The sequence below is a fragment of the Salvelinus sp. IW2-2015 genome, unplaced genomic scaffold (genome assembly GCF_002910315.2).
Source record: "Salvelinus sp. IW2-2015 unplaced genomic scaffold, ASM291031v2 Un_scaffold8150, whole genome shotgun sequence".
Classification (NCBI taxonomy): Eukaryota; Metazoa; Chordata; class Actinopteri; order Salmoniformes; family Salmonidae; genus Salvelinus; species Salvelinus sp. IW2-2015.
In genome coordinates this window covers 18,965-25,351 of record NW_019949410.1, presented here as the reverse complement: position 1 = coordinate 25,351, position 6,387 = coordinate 18,965, and the positions used below count along the sequence as shown (strand labels likewise).

Genomic DNA, 6,387 nt, shown 5'->3' with positions numbered 1-6,387 from the left:
AGAGAACTGGGTGAGGACCTTGAGGGGAGCTTTGTTTGGGCGGTCTCACCCTGTCCAATGTCCCCATGAGAGGAGGGGTGGCCATGGAAGGACCAGGTTTCACTTTACAGGAAGTTCTGGTGGTTGTCACAGCTCCCTGGGATACATTTACATTACTTTTACATTTAAGTCATTTAGCAGACGCTCTTATCCAGAGCGACTTACAAATTGGAAAGTTCATACATATTCATCCTGGTCCCTGGTCCCCCCGTGGGAATTGAACCCACAACCCTGGCATTGCAAGCGCCATGCTCTACCAACTGAGCCACACGGGACCGTCAGTCTCCCTGTGTCCCAAATGGCACCCTCCCTATGGGCCCTGGTCAAAAGTAGTGCACTGTGTAGGGAATAGGGTGCCATTTGGGACGTAACCCATAATCTGTATTCTTACTTTGCAAGGGATGAGGGAGTCGGTAAGAGAATACATGAATGTAAATTCATGGAATGTTTTTCCTTGTCCTTCCATATTCTACTTATCTTCTCTGGACAGCATTCCCATAAATTGGACTGGATATTTTCAAGTTAAGGGCTTTGCTCAGGGATACACAGGAAGTAGGACTACAATTTCAATCTGTCTGCAACACTCTGCTCATTTATCCATAACTTTCCATATTTATTATGCTGTTCAAATGTTCTACTACAATATTAAACGTCTGAGTCTCAAATCCCTATATAGTGCACTACTATTGACCATAGGGCTCTGGTCAAAAGTAGTGCACTATATAGGGAATAGGGTGCTGTTTGGTACAGAAAAAGTTAAAAGGAGACGGAGTGCTCCCTCTAGTGGGGGAATATAACTATCACTACTGCCTCCTACTGGTTGTGATCTGCTGCAAAATATACTAATTCATATAGAATGAATTTCCTAATGGATACAATAAAGTCATCAACATAATCACCATCAACATCCTCATCATCCACTGTAGTCATCATCATCACCATCAACATCCTCATCATCATCATCGTCATCATCCATCGTAGTCGTCATCACCATCATCATCCATTGCAGTCGTCATCATTCATCATCATCCATCGTAGTCGTCATCCATCACCATCAATAAACCTTTAATTCATTATAATGCTCTACAAAGTGTAAAACCTATCACAATGGGATGTTATTTAATTTGCATGCTTATGAATAAACAACATATATTTAAATAATAATACATAAATAATCATTAAATAAATAATAGTACTGGAACCAACTCCCACTGTAGACATGATCTCTATGACCAGTCAAACCCTGAAGCAGTTATGTCTTCACCGTCTCAACACTGACAATCTCAGGTGGTTTAGTTGTTCTTTTTGAGCCTTTGGATGTGCCATTGCTTTGTCCCTCTATCTGCTGTTTCCATGTCCCCAAAGCCATGTCTGGGGACTATCCAGGCGCATCTTCAGCCTACATCGTCACTGGTAAGCCGATTGTCAAATCTCACAGCGCCTTCTCATAGCGTTGCCGTAACTTCAGTTGATTCCTTTGTGTATCAGTTCATTGCAAGAGATCACGTCCCCTGCAACCGTTGGTGTTGTATGAAACCAACATTGTCTCCATGTTGCTTTGAATGCAGTAACACACTGGGCTTCAGCCTAATGACAATGGAGGGGAGGACTTTCCATTGAAGGAGATCTGGGGAATGCTGGCTGCTCTCTCAGATCTCTCAGCCAACTCCTGGAACAACACGTAGTACAGCAGGGTTATATGAGCTTCTCAATTAGGACTTTTTATCATTTTAGTTAGCAGACACTCTTTGCAGAGCGACTACAAAAAGGTTCACTCCAGTGGAGGCTGCCGAGGGGAGGACGGCTCATAATAATGTCTGGACGGAGCAGATGGAATGGCATCAAACACTGGAAAACATGAGTTTGATGCATTTGATAACATTCCACTCATTCTGCTCCAGTCATTATCATGAGCCCATCCTCCCCAAGTAAGGTTCCCCAACCTCCTGTGGTGCATTCATATCCCTCTTCAGACAGTGGTTCCCAACTCGTCTCTCAGTACCCCCGTCAGGACACATGTTTGTGGTAGCCCCGGCAAAAACATGCCCCATTCAACTCATTGAGGGCCTGATGATTAGTTGACCAGTTGAATCAGGTGTGCTTGTCTGGGCTACAATAATAATGTGTAGCGTGAGGGTACTGGAGGACCGGAGTTGGCAACCACTGCTTTAGAAATACATAGTGACAGAAATGACAGGCCATTCATTCTGTCCAATTCTATATTATTATTATTGACTTCCGTTCATGTTTTATCTGAGCTCACCTTTTCACTCATCTCATGGGAGTGGTGCAGGGACAGCTCTCTCTCCAGGTACATCCTCTGCTGTTCGCTGCTGGCCAGACGACAGGTGAGCCAGGTAAACAGGATGGACACTCCGATGCCCAGGCAGGCCAGCACCATGATGGCCAGGTAGAGGGACGGCAGGGCATCGGGACGCTTGCACCCACACGCACAAACTGGAAGTTTAGGATCCCACTGATCAACCCCCAGATACAGCAGGCTGAAAATAGGATCTCTGAAGAGAGATTTAAGCACATTTTTTGCAATTCTACACATTTTGCCATGGGGTGAGAGGACAGTTTTGCAGTTTAAAAGTTAATTTCATACACTTCTCCACATTTTGCCATGACTTTTGCCATGTTAATGATATCTGAGTGAGAGTGACTAACAAACAATGGGCCCCCCTGCAGGTCAGGGCCACTGGGCACGTGCCCTGCATGCCTGGCTGGTATTCAGGCATTATTACTACACATTTAGATGGCTGGTAGACTATTTACCAATCTGAAATGTTTTCGCTGACACGGCTAATTGAGTGACTGTCAGTGACTGACAAAACAAGAGCAAAACTGCTGATGCACAACCAAATGGTGAACTGCACCTGTGTATTCTCTATTGTAACGTTAACTGTCAACAGTAAGTTGAGATCCTGACTGAGTTCTCTAGCGGCCTGGGCCCCTAAGTGACCGCTTATGTTACTTATGCCTGCAGCTGGCCCTAGGCAGTGGTGGAAAAGTACCCAATTGTCATACTTGAGTAAAAGTAAAGATACTATTATGTGAGTCATTTTCTAATAAGGTGAGTCCCCAGTAAAATACTACTTGAGTAAAAGTCTAAAAGTATTTGGTTTTAAATATACTTAAGTATCAACAGTAAATGTAATTTCAAAAATATACTTAAGTTCAAAAGTAAAAGTATAAATCATTTCAAATTCCTTATATTAGGCAAGCCAGACCGCACAATTTCCTTGTTTTTCTTTTATTTACAGAAAGTCATGGGCACACTTCAACACTCAGACATTACAAACGCAGCAAGTGTGCTCAGTGAGTCTGCCAGATGACCAGGGATGTTCTCTTGATAAGTGCATGAATTTGAAAATGTTTCTATCCTGCTAAGCATTCAAAATGTAAAAACGACTTTTTGGGTGTCTGGGAAAATATATAGAAGTAAAAATGACATTGTTTCTTTAGAAGTGTAGTGAAATAAATGTAGTCAAAAATATAAATAGTAAAGTAATCAGATACCCAAAAACTCTTTAGTAGTACCTTAAAGTAGTAAGGTAGTACTACCTTATTTTAACGTAAGTATTTACCACTGGCCCTGTGGTATCAAGCACAAGTACAGTGAATGCCTTTCTTTGCTAGCTCTAACCCCAACAATGCACTGCATGCACTGTACACTCTTAGAAAAAAGCTCTTAGAAAAAAAGTTACAAAATGGTTCTTTGGCTGTCCTCATAGGAGAAACATTTTGGGTTCCAGGTAGAACTCTCAGTGGAAGGGTTATACCTGAAACTAAAAGGGTTGTACCTGAAACCAAAAAGTGTTCTTCAAACGGTCAATGGTTCTCCTAGAACCCTTTTAGGTTCTAGATCACTTGTTTTTCTAAGAGTGTACCCACGTTAAATACATCGTATAAAATCGACTTACAATCAATCCTGACCTTTTCTTTGCACACACCATCCCATAGTCCACAGATAGAAACTGGGGGGGAAATAAAAAGTTATACCTTCCCATTCCTATTAACCATAGAGGTAATAATACTGAAAAAGTGAATGATTTGACTTACACAACTTCCGCTCCATATAGGAGAGGCATCCCCCAGCTGCAGCTTGTGAACCGACCGGACTCGATGATGCCGAACACCCCGAGGGCGATGCTGGACGCACCGAGCCCCTCTCCAACACAGACAGTATCACCAGACTCCAGATGTTACATCCTCTGTCCGGCATCACTCATTCCTTCACAGCGGGTCATTCAAGAGGTGGTGGTGGTCACCCCCTTGAACCACCCAAAAAGCAGCGAGTATTGGTTTTTGCGCTAAAAGCATTAATCCATTAATCAAAATTACGCAGGTGGACTTTTGCGCGAGGGAATGTTTTCTATCCAGTAACCACCAAGTGATCCACCATGTAAGGGCTACTTACATGTTCCCTCTAAAAAATACTCCACTGTTAGACTTTATAAGGTATTCTAAATCAGATCTTGTCATAGACTACATGGATTTATCAGGATTTGCACTGGACAGCTCTGTGGACTGCTAGTATGCGTGTTTGATCTACTGTAAAACAGACACGCGTCATTCTAACCAGTTGCCACCCTCTCAAAACGTTTCTTGCCCACAGCTGCAGTGCTCGCGACTCACGTGACTTCCTTGACGTCTTATAGCGCTCATGTGTGCAGTTTTAATACATGAGGGTGATTTAAGGTAACTAGCTAGTAAGATTATATAACTAACGAATCCCATGAATTGCCCCTAAGGAGATAAAAATAGTAAACCTTAAATTAAACACCCAATCAATGCATATGCATAGGCTAATGCACAATGCATAATACTTGATATGTTTGATAATTGCATTTAGAAAATTGGTGTCATTTGTTTTAAGAGGAAAGTTATTGCCAATTGCATAGCTTGTATGGTCCAATGTTACAGTATATAGCTGAATMAATCCATTTTTGAATATATTTTGTGCACATTATTACATATTATAAACTGGGTGGTTCAAGCCCTGAATGCTGATTGGCTGAAACCCATGGTATATGGTCTGATTTACRATGGCTATCACAKACATGTATTTGTACTGTTCTAATTACGTTGGTAGCAATAGCAATAAGGCACCTTGGGGGTTTGTGGTATATTMRKAATATACCACGGCTAAGGGCTGTATCCAGGCACTCCGCGTTGCGTCATGTTTAAGAACAGCCCTTAGCTGTGGTATATTGGCCATATACCACACCCCCTCGGGCCTTATTGCTTAACTATATTTAAACTGTAGTGTTCATTTTTTTTATGGCATTATGAAATATATGGAGTAGGATTACCTCCTGTGTAGTATAAGACCCAGCAACATGTRGTAGGGCTGGTTTCCCAGATACAGATTAAGCCTGGACCTGGACTAAAACATTTGAATCCAATAATAAGCATAATCTGTGTCCAGGAAACCAATCCTTAAATGTTGCCTAATAATTGACAAACCCTTCCAACCTGATCCTTTACTCCAAGCCCTGGAGAACAYCTCAGTCTGACATAGTAAGAGGCTTGCTATTTTTAGCACCTGCCACAATATAACATGAACACTTCCCTCTACAGAGGCAGACATTGATGTTCACACTGCTAAACCCTACAAACCTACTCTCTGAATGAGATAACACTACTCTCTGAATGAGATAACACTACTCTCTGAATGGGATAACACTACTCTCTGAATGAGATAACACTCCATGATCCATCAGTGTGGTGCATTTAACACTGACTCCTCTGAATGAGATACACACTACTCTCTGAATGAGATAACATACTCTCTGAATGAGCCTAACACTACTCTTTGAATGAGATAACACTACTCTCTGAATGAGATGACACTACTCTCTGATGAGATGACACTCTCTCTGAATGAGATAACACTCCATGATCAGTGTGTGCATTTAACACTATCTCTGAATGAGATAACACTACTCTCTGAATGAGATAACACTACTCTCTGAATGAGATAACACTACTCTCTGAATGAGATGACACTACACTCTCTGAATGAGATGACACTACTCTCTGAATGAGATGACACTACTCTCTGAATGAGATGACACTACTCTCTGAATGAGATGACCTACTTCTCTGAATGAGATAACACTATCTCTGAATGAAAGAATGACACTACTCTCTGAATGAGATGACACTACTCTCTGAATGAGATGACACACTTCTGAATGAGATGACACTACTCTCTGAATGAGATGACACACTCTCTGAATGGATACACTACTCTCTGAATGAGTAACACTACTCTCTGAATGAGATAACACTACTCTCTGAATGAGATGACACTACTCTCTGAATGAGATGACACTACTC

At 41.8% G+C, this 6,387-nt stretch overlaps 1 pseudogene; it reads right to left on the bottom strand.

The window, feature by feature from the left end:
• Positions 1–6: 6 nt before the first annotated feature.
• Positions 7–5,748, bottom strand: LOC112079483 (transmembrane protein 196-like; annotated as a pseudogene).
• Positions 5,749–6,387: the final 639 nt, after the last annotated feature.